At 48.8% G+C, this 12,752-nt stretch overlaps 1 protein-coding gene across 1 annotated transcript in view; it reads right to left on the bottom strand.

Moving 5' to 3' along the window:
* LOC141978975 (uncharacterized) overlaps positions 1 to 12,741 on the bottom strand; it is a 35,614-nt gene extending 22,873 nt beyond the window's left edge. The window contains exon 1 of the mRNA XM_074941409.1: positions 12,705 to 12,741. The gene's annotated coding sequence lies outside the window, so the exon portion shown is untranslated. The remainder of the gene's footprint in view (positions 1 to 12,704) is intronic.
* Between the last annotated feature and the right edge of the window lie 11 nt (positions 12,742 to 12,752).

The following is a 12,752-nucleotide window of genomic DNA, read 5'->3' on the forward strand; positions in this document are numbered from 1 at the left end:
GAAGGCCTGAGGCCCAGCAGTTTGGCACCAGTTTGATGGACTCGACAGTCTCTCAATCGGGCCTACCAGCAGCGTGGCACATGGAGTAGATACAAGGTGGCCTGGGGAGCAGGAAGCGGGCAGCATCCCAGACAGCACACAGAGAAGGAAAATGGAGAGGGGACGAGAGGCTCTGCAGTGAACTCAGCAGTTGTCCGGAAGGCCATTGGTAGAAAGTTGTCCTCTCCCTGGTCTACAGGGGTCAGACAGTGACACAGAGATCCCTTGGCAAAGGGTCACTTGGTCTTTGCCAGCAGCTCTCACCTGAGACCTGACAAACCCATCACAGCAAACGCATCCCTTGGAGGATGATTGTGTGAGGTGTCTACAGAGAGCTCATAACTGGTCAAGATCATAATGACTGAGAGATCAATGTAGGGGTCATATGTAAGGAAGAAAGCATTTATACTGAAAATCTACTTTACAGACTTGGAATAGAAAATCAATCACGAGAGGTAACGGGCCCCGGGATTGGCCCATCCGCCAAAGAGGGAGTCGTCACTCCTGACTAGTCAGCTGGCAAGGTAACGCAAGGCTCATGTGACCAGCCCTGCTCCATCCCAAACCATCAATGGAAAACCATCGGGTCACCACCAAACAACTGAAATTGTGGTTGGGGGGGAGCTTAAGGTAACACAAATTTAATCATCCAAAATATGAATAGTTTAAAGGTACATGTTACACATGTATGGGGTGGAGGAACAGGCCAGAGTGTATAGGGGAGGGGGCCTGTTTGGAGAAGGGACAGACTGGGAAGAGCTAGGGCTGGACCAGGGGCAGGGGGCCCAGCTGGAAGTAGCAGCGAGGGGCCCAGTTCAGTGTGTACCTCAGGCTACATCACCAAGGTGGCATGCGCCATACCCTACACTGCTGCCTGTAATACGTGTGTGCAGCAGCCTAGGACAGGAGACAGCTACTGGCTTCTACAGAGCTAAGAGAGGGCTGGAGGAGATGGACAAGAAGGGGAGGCTGAACAGGAAATTGTGGTAGGAGGAGGAGGTGGAGGAGAGAGAGACATTTGAAAGCATGACCATTATTCCCATTCCACTGTAACAAAAAGTGCAGGAGAGGAGAGCAGCATTTCAGAATCACCCATTAAAAATCCCTCTCTTTGATATCCTCTGACCAACATGGCTACAACAACTCTCTTCCCTTTGTACCCCGCCCCCTCTCAACTCCCCCTCAGCTGAGACTGTCCCATGTGATGGGAAAATATGGGTTCAGTCCTGGAACTGGATTGGGTCTTGCCAGCACTAACGGGTGTAAAAGCCTTTATGCGTTAATGACAGCAGCAGCTCTGGGACTCGGAGACATAGTACAAAATAGACTCACCAGAAATCTGAAACGGCCACTTCATAACTCATAGAATCTTATTTATCTATTGACGTATGGGAATAACCAATAAAAGAAACAACCCAGTGAAGTTGATACCCTGCGGGAAAGGGCTCACCTGACTTTACAAATTGGTATAATCTGATCTGGAACTTTACACAGAAAAATGCCTTAGTCGTAGCCTTATGGCTATTTGCCTGGTGTCACAGCAGGGCAGAATTAAGGTGGGGTGCCTTAGCTCTGAATTTCCATCCCCTAGCATATTGCAATTGCTATTAAGTGGGTTTGGCAAAATTCATTTTCTCTATTTATTTTTTTTAATTTCAGTTGATGATATCAATATTTATTTTTAAGCCCTTTTTCAATGTTTACAATTTCAACTTTCAGAGCTGTGGGAAGTTATGGGGGTCATCAGACAACAATTATGTAATTACAGTAAATGTTGAGATTCAAAAAACCAAATCTTTATAAGTGTTCAAACACAAATTGTTACTGTCACATGCAAAACATACAGTGTAAATATCCTTAAATCAAACTCTACTTTCTCCAGAAGGTTAGATGGAGGCTACCAGGGTTGAACATGGCCCTGCAGAGCGTGGGGAGCAAATTCCCTCTCAGCCTCTCCTCTCTCCCACCTCCCAGAGCCAGTAACTCTGATAAATCGCTCCCTGAAATCTATAGAGCCCAAGTACGTGAGCCAGTGATTAACGCAGGTGCCTTGGGGGCTGCAGTACCAACCCCCTGCCTGGGTGAGTGGGATGATGAACTGTAGTAGAAACGGGTTAGGCTGGGAGTGGGCACAGCTGATGTGGGACTGGGAACGAAGTTGACCAAGAGGCCAGAACTCATGGGGGGGGGGGGGGGGGTAGGACTAGAAGTCAACAGGACTGGGTAGAGGCACTTCTGTGTATTTTCCCCATTTACAATCCTTCCATGTATTTAATTTAGAAACTTTTCATTCACAATTAAACACATTGGAGATAAGCTGTATTGATGCATTTTCACTTACAGTGGCACAGTTTTAAATGGGTGCTTATTCAGATGCATATGCAACACAAATCAGTCAATAATTGGTGTGCTTTCATTAATTAACTTGACTGTGTGCTGTGCATCGCTTTTAAAAAAAAGATGGTGTGAGGGAGTGTCAAAATTTCAGGCATTAAGAAATGGAAATTAAGTGTCAGTTCATTTCTCATGCGTTTATCTCATAATTTTAATTTCAGTTTTGAATCAGTATTAATACCATGTTGTTTTAACAGCATTAGAGTCTATTTGTATAATTGTTTGCAACATTTCATTAGATATTGTGAACCTGCAGTCTTAACCTTTTATTTTGAGATTACTAAATACAATCCAGCACACCACGCCTGAAAGTCTGCCAGGCCTGGCCGGTGACATCCTCCCTAGAGAGTAAAAACCTGACGAGCCCTTTCACCCTAAAAAGCGTTTTTGGCTCTTTGACATTGCTTTACCCATCCCGGCAGAAAATGCTGTAGGTAACCAGGTACTTACAGCATACCTTCACTAGGTATTGTTCTACCAGCTATGTGCCAAAATTCAAATGGTTCTGTTTCTTTCATTCAGATTTACAATTATTATATCCCATTTAAAAACTGGAACTGAAATAACCAAAGCAAGTTAAGAAGAGAGTGACATCGGACATAGGTGGGGGTAAAACAATAAAGGGAAAGAACTAACTTTTTATGCAAAAAGGAACATCCCAAACTATTAGAGCCCCAGATCCCCGTCCAACTGAATCCACCCCAGCCAGGCATATAAAGCTGGGCCCCTGAAAAATTATCAATCCCATCTGGCAGTGAATGCTGCTTGTTCCAGATGGAGGTATGGCACGTGAATCTGGTCTACTGACATGCTGCTTTGGTTCGGAAGGCACCACGGCCACAGGGAGCAGAGACATGGACTCCTACAAAACAAAATCCCAGCTACACCTCCAACATCCCCTCACCAACCTCCACATGGCCATTCTCAACCTACTGCTAACAGCTCCTTCCAGCCTTCAGCACTATAAATAAATAAAACATGGTGTTACAAAAGGTAGCTCATGCCAGAGAAACCTGACCTCCTCCTGTGAGAAGGTAACTAATTTTTTGGACAAAGGAAATGCAGTAGCTCTTATCTATCTGGATATCAGTAAGGCATCTGATACAGTTCCACATGGGAAACTGAATGAGGAGTGCCTGTGGCACCTTACAGACTAACAAATTTATTTGAGCATAAGCTTTCGTGGGCTAAAACCCACTTCATCAGATGCATGCAGTGGAAAATACAGTCGGAAGATATATATATAGATACACACACACAGAGAACATGAAAAAAAATGGTTGTTGCCATACCCACTATAACAAGAGTTATCAGTTAAGGTGAGCTATTCTCAGCAGGAGAAAAAAACAACAACTTTTTTTTAGTGATAATCAGGATGGCCCATTTCCAGCAGTTAAATTGGAGAAGATGGGGGTTAATATGAGAACTGAAAGGTTGATAAGGAATTTGTTACAGGGGAGACTACAAGGGGCCACACTTAACTGTGAGCTGTCAGGCTGGAGGGAGGTTACTAGTGGAGTTCCTCAGAGATCAGTCTTTGGACCAATCTTATTCAATGTTTTTATTAGTGACCATGGCACAAAGAGTGGGAGTGTGACACAAAGCTGGGAGGGATTGCCAATATGGAGGAGGACAGGAATATCATCCAAGAAGATGGTCAGGCTTGACAAAGCCCTGGCTGGGATGATTTAATTGGGGATTGGTCCTGCTTTGAGCAGGGGGTTGGACTAGATGACCTCCTGAGGTCCCTTCCAACCCTGATATTCTATGATTCTAAGATCTGCATGACCTTGAAAGATGGAGTAATAGAAATGGGATGAAAATTAATAGTGCAAAATTATGCACTTAGGGACTAACAACAAGAATTTTTGCAATAAGCTGGGGACTTATCAATTGGAAGTGACAGAGGAGGAGAAAGACCTGGGTGTATTGGTTGAGCACAGGATAATTATGAGCTGCCGATGTGATGTGGCCGTGAAATAGGTTAATGCAGTCCTAGGATGCATCAGGTGAGGTATTTCCAGTAGACACAAGGAAGGATTAGTACTATTATACAAAGCCCTGATGAGACCTCATCTGAAATACTGTGGGCCATTCTGGTTTCCCATGTTTAAGAAGGAGGAATTCAAAATGGAACAGGTGCAGAGAAGGGCTACTAGGATGGTCTGAGGAATGGAAAATCTGCCTTACGAGAGGAGACTCAAAGAGCTTGGCTTGTTTAGCCAAACCAAAAGAAGGCTGAGGGGAGATATAATTACTCTCTATAAATACATCAGAAGGATAAATACCAGGGAAGGAGAGGAGTTATTTAGGTTAAGCACCAATGGTGGCACTAGAACAAATGGATATTGGCCATCAATAAGTTTAGGCTTGAAATTAGGCAAAGGTTTCTAACCATCAAAGTGAAGTTGTGGAACCAAGGGAAGCAGTGGGGGCAAAAAACCGAACTGGCTTCAAGACTGAGCTCGATACCTTTCTGGAGGGATTGGTACGATGGGACTGCCTACAATGGCGTGTAGTCAATCTGCAACTGCTAGCAGCAAATATCTCCAAAGGCCGGTGATGGGACACTAGATGGGGAGGGCTCTGAGTTACTACAGAGAATTCTCTCCCAGCTGTCTGGTTGCTGGGTCTTGCCCATATGCTCAGGGTCTAACTGACTGCTATATTTCGAGATGGGAAGGAATTTTGCCCAGACTCAGAATGGCAGAGACCCTGGGGTGGGTTTTTTGCCTTCCTCTGCAGCATGGAGCATGGCATGGGTCATTTGCAGGTTTGAACTAATGTAAATGGTGGGCTTTTTGTAACTTGAAGTCTTTAAATAATGATTTGAGGACTTCATTAACTCAGCCCGAGGTTAGGGGTCTATTACAGGAGAGGGTGAGTGAGGTTCAGTGGCCTGCGATGTGCAGGTCAGATTAGATTATCATTATAGTCCCTTCTGACAGTTAAAGTCTGTGAGTCTATAAACTGTGCCTTGCGTTGCAGACACTGACGGCGATCAGGGTCCCATTGTGCTGTGCATGGCAGAGAACATGACTGAGATCAGCACCCTCATTGTGCTGGGGCACTGCACAGACAGAGAGGGACAGTCCTTGCCCCAAAGAGATCACAATCCAAACAGACAATGAGTAGGAGGAAAACAGAGAGGGGCTGTGACTTTCCCAAGGTCACCAAGCAGGTCAGTGACAGAGCCAGGAGCCGACCCCGGTAACCCGAGACCTGTCACCCGCAGCTTGGAAAGTTCCCCGGACCCCACTGTATTAGGCTGCAGGAAGAGGTGGTTTGTGCATGGATGCACAGGCTGTCCTGGCAGGGTAGCTCAGCTGCAGTCCCTGCACACAGCTGGGGGGTGTGTCCTGGGTCAGGAGACGTCAGTGTCCAGTCCTATGGGGCTGTGCTCCTGGCTCATACCTCCAGCACTCACTGCTGCCCCTCCCTTACCAGCTGCACTGTTCAGTCAGCCCCAGGCCTCAGTGGGGTCACTGCTCCCCCCCATCCCAAACCTTCAAACTGGGACATGGTGCACCAGTGCCAATCAGAGTGCACTAGTGTAAATTCTGTCTATACTAAGGGTTTGCACCAATGCCTAAAACACCAGTGTGGCAGAGACCTTCAGTACGCAAAATAGCAGTACGGTGGCACTAGAACTGGGATCCAATGGACGGCCTGGGTGACCTTGGAAACGTCTACGTTTCTCCTCCCAACTTCAGTTTATTTACCCAGCTGCCCACTCACTGGGGTCTCCTCTCTCTCTAGAGCTGCTCACCACAAAAATCTGTGTGGGTGTTTGGGACATTCTATACCTTGGGGGAATGCACTGTAACCCCCGTATTCTTCATTTTTATATAATCGTAGTCTAACATATAAAACATAAGGTACCAGGGGAAAGGTTATGATCTGCTGAAAGTCATTTCTCTATCCATATATGTGTATCAGTAATGCATATGAAGTTATGAGAATTGTGTTGTATGGTGGTCACTAAAGTATGCTGTAAGTTGGGGAATCAGCCAAATATTAGCTCCCCAGAGGCAACAGTAAGTAAAGTAACCAACGCCCGGGCTGGGTATCAAAGAACCCATCAACAGCCATTGTCCAGCAAGGGAGCTACAATACAGTGACTCACCTGCATGAGGCCATACTAGGGGAATTGCTCAACCTTGCTTGGAAAGACTCAGCAATGCCCCACAGACATGCTTGGACTTGTGTTCCAGAAGCACATGGACTGAGGGTATAAGACAGACAGAGTAGACACTTACTGGGCTCTTCCCCTGCCCCACCTACGCTGCAAGCAACCAAGACCCTGAGAAGAAGAAAAGACTCCAGCACAGGAGACTGGCCCAGGTTTAAGGAACAAACCTGTATATTAAGGACTACAGTATCCAATGGGGTGAAAAAAACTGCTTAATCCAGTTGCTGCCCAGTCTAATAGGACTGAGAGTTTAGACTGTGTACTTATATTTTCTTTTCTTTTGGTAACCACTCTGACTTGTTATGCTTTGACTTATAATCACTTAAAATCTGTCTTTATAGTTAATAAATCTGTTTGTTTATTCTATCTGAAGCAGTGTGTTTGGTTTGAAGTGTGTCAGAGACTCCCCTTGGGATAACAAGCCTGGTACATATCAATTTCCTTGTTAAATTGAAGAATTCATATATGGTTGCAGCGTCCAGTGGGCATAACTGGACGTTGCAAGACGGCGGTTCCTAGGGTTGTGTCTGGAACCGGAGATATTGGCTAGTGTTATTCGGTTGCAAGTAGCTGGGAGCAGCTTACATGCCAGAGGCTGTGCGTGAACAGCCCAGGAGTGGGGGGGTTCTCACAGCAGAGCAGGGTAACGCTGGCTCCCAGAGTCAAGGATTGGAGTGATCTAGCAGATCACAGGTCCAGATAACACCAGAGGGGAATGTCACAGTGTCACCAGAGCTAAGGTAGTTAATCTCTGGAATAGTTTTACAAGGGTGGTTGTGGAGTCTCTTTCCCTAGAAGTTTTTAAAAACAGGTAGGACAAATCTCTGTCAGAGATAATCTACATATACTTGGTCTTGCCCCGGCAGAGAGAGCTGGACTTGATGGTGTCTTGAGGCCCTGTCCACCCCTACATTTCTATGATGCTATACAATATATAGCTCTTCTTGACCTGCTGCTCACAAACCGGGAAGAATTAGTAGGGGAAGCAAAAGTGGATGGGAACCGGGGAGGCAGTGACCATGAGATGGTCAAGTTCAGGATCCTGACACAAGGAAGAAAGGAAAGCAGCAGAATATGGACCCTGGACTTCAGAAAAGCAGACTTTGACTCCCTCAGGGAACTGATGGGCAAGATCCCCTGGGAGAATAACATGACGGGGAAAGTAGTCCAGGAGAGCTGGCTGTATTTTAAAGAATCCTTATTGAGGTTACAGGGACAAACCATCCCGATGTGTAGAAAGAATAGTAAATATGGCAGGCGACCAGCTTGGCTTAACAGTGAAAGCCTTGCTGATCTTAAATACAAAAAAGAAGCTTACAGGAAGTGGAAGATTGGACAAATGACCAGGGATGAGTATAAAAATATTGCTCGGGGATGCAGGAGTGAAATCAGGAAGGCCAAATCACACCTGGAGTTGCAGCTAGCAAGAGATGTTAAGAGTAACAAGAAGGGTTACTTCAGGTATGTTAGCCATAAGAAGAAAATCAAGGAAAGTGTGGGCCCCTTACTGAATGAAGGAGGCAAGCTAGTGACAGAGGATGTGGAAAAAGCTAATGTACTCAAGGCTTTTTTTGCCTCTGTCTTCACGAACAAGGTCAGCTCCCAGACTACTGCACTGGGCAGCACAGCATGGGGAGGAGGTGACCAGCCCTCTGTGGAGAAAGAAGTGGTTCGGGACTATTTAGAAAAGCTGGACGTGCACAAGTCCATGGGATGGATGCGTTGCACCCGAGAGTGCTAAAGGAGCTGGCGGACGTGATTGCAGAGCCATTGGCCATTATCTTTGAAAACTCATGGCAATCGGGGGAAGTCCCGGACGACTGGAAAAAGGCTAATGTAGTGTCCATCTTTAAAAAAGGGAAGGAGGAGGATCCTGGGAACTACAGGCCAGTCAGCCTCACCTCAGTCCCTGGAAAAATCATGGAGCATGTCCTCAAGGAATCCATTCTGAAGCACTTAGAGGAGAGGAAAGTGATCAGGAACAGTCAGCATGGATTCACCAAGGGCAAGTCATGCCTGACTAACCTAACTGCCTTCTGTGACGAGATAACTGGCTCTGTGGATGAAGGGAAAGCAGTGGACGTGTTGTTCCTTGACTTTAGCAAAGCTTTTGACACTTGTCTCCCACAGTATTCTTGCCAGCAAGTTAAAGAAGTATGGGCTGGATGAATGGGCTATAAGGTGGATAGAAAGCTGGCTCGATCGTCGGGCTCAACGGGTAGTGATCAATGGATACATGTCTAGTTGGCAGCCGGTATCAAGTGGAGTGCCCCAAGGGTCGGTCCTCAGGCCGTTTATGTTCAGTAGCTTCATTAATGATCTGGAGGATGGTGTGGACTGCACCCGCAGCAAGTTAGCAGATGACACTAAACTGGGAGGAGTGGGAGATACGCTGGAGGGTAGGGATAGGATACAGAGGGACCTAGACAAATTGGAGGATTGGGCCAAAAGAAATCTGAGGAGGTTCAACAAGGACAAGTGCAGAGTCCTGCACTTAGGACGGAAGAATCCAATGCACTGCTACAGACTAGGGACCGAATGGCTCAGCAGCAGTTCTGCAGAAAAGGACCTAGGGGTTACAGTGGACGAGAAGCTGGATATGAGTCAACAGTGTGCCCTTGTTGCCAAGAAGGCCAATGGCATTTTGGGGTGTATAAGTAGGGGCATTGCCAGCAGATCAAGGGACGTGATCGTTCCCCTCTATTCGACACTGGCGAGGCCTCATCTGGAGTACTGTGTCCAGTTTTGGGCCCCACACTACAAGAAGGATGTGGAAAAATTGGAGAGAGTCCAGCGGAGGGCAACAAAAATGATTAGGGGACTGGAACACATGACTTATGAGGAGAGGCTGAGGGAACTGGGGATGTTTAGTCTATGGAAGAGAAGAATGAGGGGGGATTTGATAGCTGCTTTCAACTTCCTGAAAGGGGGTTCCAAAGAGGATGGCTCTAGACTGTTCTCAGTGGTAGCAGATGACAGAACAAGGAGTAATGGTCTCAAGTTGCAGTGGGGGAGATTTAGGTTGGATATTAGGAAAAACTTTTTCACTAGGAGGGTGGTGAAACCCTGGAATGCGTTACCTAGGGAGGTGGTGGAATCTCCTTCCTTAGATATTTTTAAGGTCAGGCTTGACAAAGCCCTGGCTGGGATGATTTAATTGGGGATCGGTCCTGCTTTGAGCAAGGGGTTGGACTAGATGACCTCCTGAGGTCCCTTCCAACCCTGATATTCTATGATAGGTGTAAAATCACAACATACAGGAAAAAAAACCCCACCACAACACCATGTCAGGCAATTCAGAAAAACAACAAAAACACCCTATACTCCACAGCATAAAATGACACAATACAAAGCAAGAAGAAGAAAGAAGAAAGCAACACAATGCAAACTAACACACCCTAGGACAAAAGTACACAATGGAAAAGAGCTCAACTCAAACCAACAAAACAGAGGCACCAAACAAGTTGAGGCAAAACAATGCACCATAAAACTATGCAACACAGCATGGTGCGATCCCCGTTCCAAATAACAACATGGAAAACAGCTCAGTGTAGAACACGACACAGCACAAAAGAGAATTATTTCAATGTAGGCATGGAAGGGATCTTGAGAGGTCATCTACTCAAGCCTCCTGTGATGAGGCAGGACCAAGTATCCCTAGACAGTCCCAGACTGGTGTACCTCTAACCTGGTCTTCAAAACCTGCAATGAAGGAAATTCCACAACCTCCCTTGGAAGCCAATGCAATGCAAACACTCAGGCCAAAACAACGCTATACACACACATACACTGGGCTTGCAGTTAAGGGGAGAGGCAAGAATTCAAACAATCTGGGTTCCATTCCCAGTTTTGTCCCAAATTCTCCATGCAAACTTGAGCAAATTACTTCAGCTCTTTGAGCTTCAATTTGCCCATCTATAAAATGGAGAGTAGCCGCCCACCATTTACAGATTTAGCCTTTAAGCTTTTTGTGGCAAGGACTCTCTGTCACTGTGGGCATGTCTACACTGCAGTCAGACACCTGCAACTGGCCCGTGCCCACTGACTTGGGCTCACACGGCTCAGGCTGTGGGGCTGTTTAATTGTGGTATAGATGTTCCGGCTTGGGCTGCAGCCCAAGGTCTGGCACCTGCCCACCTCGCAGGGTCCTACAGCCTGGCTCCAGCCCGGGCCCAGACATCTACACTGTAATTAAACAGCCCCTTCGCCTGAGCCCTGTGAGCCTGAGTCAGCTGACATGGGCCAGCTGTGCGTTTTTAATGGCAGTGTAGACATACCCTTGGTGTCTGTTCAGCCCCTGTCACAACGGGGACCCTGATCTTGGTCAGTGTCTGTGCAGAGTGCTACACAACAGGGGGCCTGATGTCAGTTGGGGGCTCTGCAATTCCCAGCATTACAATATCCCTGATTTTGTCTGGGGTCCCTGCAGCATCTGGCAAAATGTGGGGGCAGGATCTCTGTGGCAAGGACTCTCAGTGCAGTGCCAGGCCCAACGGGGACACAGATCTCAGTCGAGGTCTCTGAAGTGCCCAGCACAATGGAGGGAGCAATCTGGGCAGCAGTCGTGCGCTGCCTGGCACAAGGGGCGCCATGATCTCAGTGCAGGTCTCAGTTTTACCTGGCACAATGGGGGGCCTGATGTCAGTTGGGGTGTTCACAGCACCCTGTCACAACAGTGGGGTCTGACCTGTTGGGGTCTCTGCAGCACCTGGCAGAACAGGGACCCAGATCTCAGTTGGGGTCTCTGCAGCTCCAGGAAGAACAAGGTCCCTGATTTTGTTTGCCATCTCTGCAGCACCTGGCACAATGGGAGCCTGATTTCACTTGGTGTCTTTGCAGGGCCTGGCACAACAGGGGCCCAGAGTTCAGTCATGGTCACTGTAGCCCCTGGCACAACAAGGTCCCTGCTCTCTGAGCGGGTCTGTGCAGTTCCTAGCATAACCAGTGCCCCAAATTTAGTTAGGGTTTGTGCAGTGCCTGGCACACTGGGGCACATAATATCAGTCAAGGCCTGAGCCACGCTCAGTATGATAAGAGCCCTGATCTCAGTCAGACACCTGGAGAGAAAAGTGGGAAGATTTTCAAGACTTTGATATCAGTATTTCAGAACCTAGGAGAAAATGGGGCACAAACGAAATATTTGCCAATATAAGAGAGAAGCACCAACATCTGGGGAGATTTTATGTCAACAGTTCAAGAGAAAGGAGGGGAGATTTGAGGGGATTATACAGCGATATTCAACCAACAACAGAGTGGGATGGATTCTTCTTGCCTCACACTCACATGGCCGGCAGGGAGCCCTGGGTGATGTGGCTTTCACAGGGGAAAGGAGCGGGGCTGGAGCGAGAAGGTCACTGGCTGTGGGGAGGGGCTGGCAGTGGGGTCTGGGAACATGACTAGCAGGTGGGGGGGGGCGGGGGGACACTGCTGGGTTGGGCAGGGTGGGGGAGGGGAAGTAGCGGGGGCTGGGAAACCGAGAACTGGGCCGTCTCCATGGGGGGGGGGCACTTGCTTCTCCCTCCCTTTCCTGGGCCCCCCCAGCCCAGCCCAGCGGTGTCCCTGTCTCGGGCTCTGCCCGCCTCTGCCCGTTTCAGAATCACTCCGGGGAACGATTCCCCCCTAATCCGGGACAAGTCACTGCAGGTAAAGTGGGGGGGGGACACCCCCCCCCAACGCTGAGATTTGAACTGGCCACGGGCGAAGTGGGGAGGAAACGGGGTCCGGGGGGGGCAGAGCCCGTCTCGGGGGGGGGGGTCGGGGGGGGTCACCCGGGCTGCTGCTCGTCGCTGCCGGGAGAGAAAGGGGGCAGGACGGGAGCGGGGGGGCCCCGGGGGGGGCAGCGGTAAATCCGAGGGGATCTCAGCCCCCCCTTTCCCTCCCCGCCCCTCGGGGGGCCCCGGCTCTTCTCCCCCCCCCCCCGGCCATGCCCGGGCTGCGCCGACATTTCCCCCCGCCCCTGTCCCCAGGTCCCCCCCCGCCGGCTCCCCCCGCCCGGCCCCACGCAGGGACCCCGGGGGGCTGGTCCCCCCCCGGACACTGGGGCAGAGTCACCGCCCGGCCCCGGGGCTCGCTCCGGTACCTGGAGGCTGCAGCTCCGCAGCGGGGCGGGCGGAGCCCGGGGCGGCCC

Source organism: Natator depressus, chromosome 28, assembly GCF_965152275.1.
Source record: "Natator depressus isolate rNatDep1 chromosome 28, rNatDep2.hap1, whole genome shotgun sequence".
Lineage (NCBI taxonomy): Eukaryota > Metazoa > Chordata > Testudines > Cheloniidae > Natator > Natator depressus.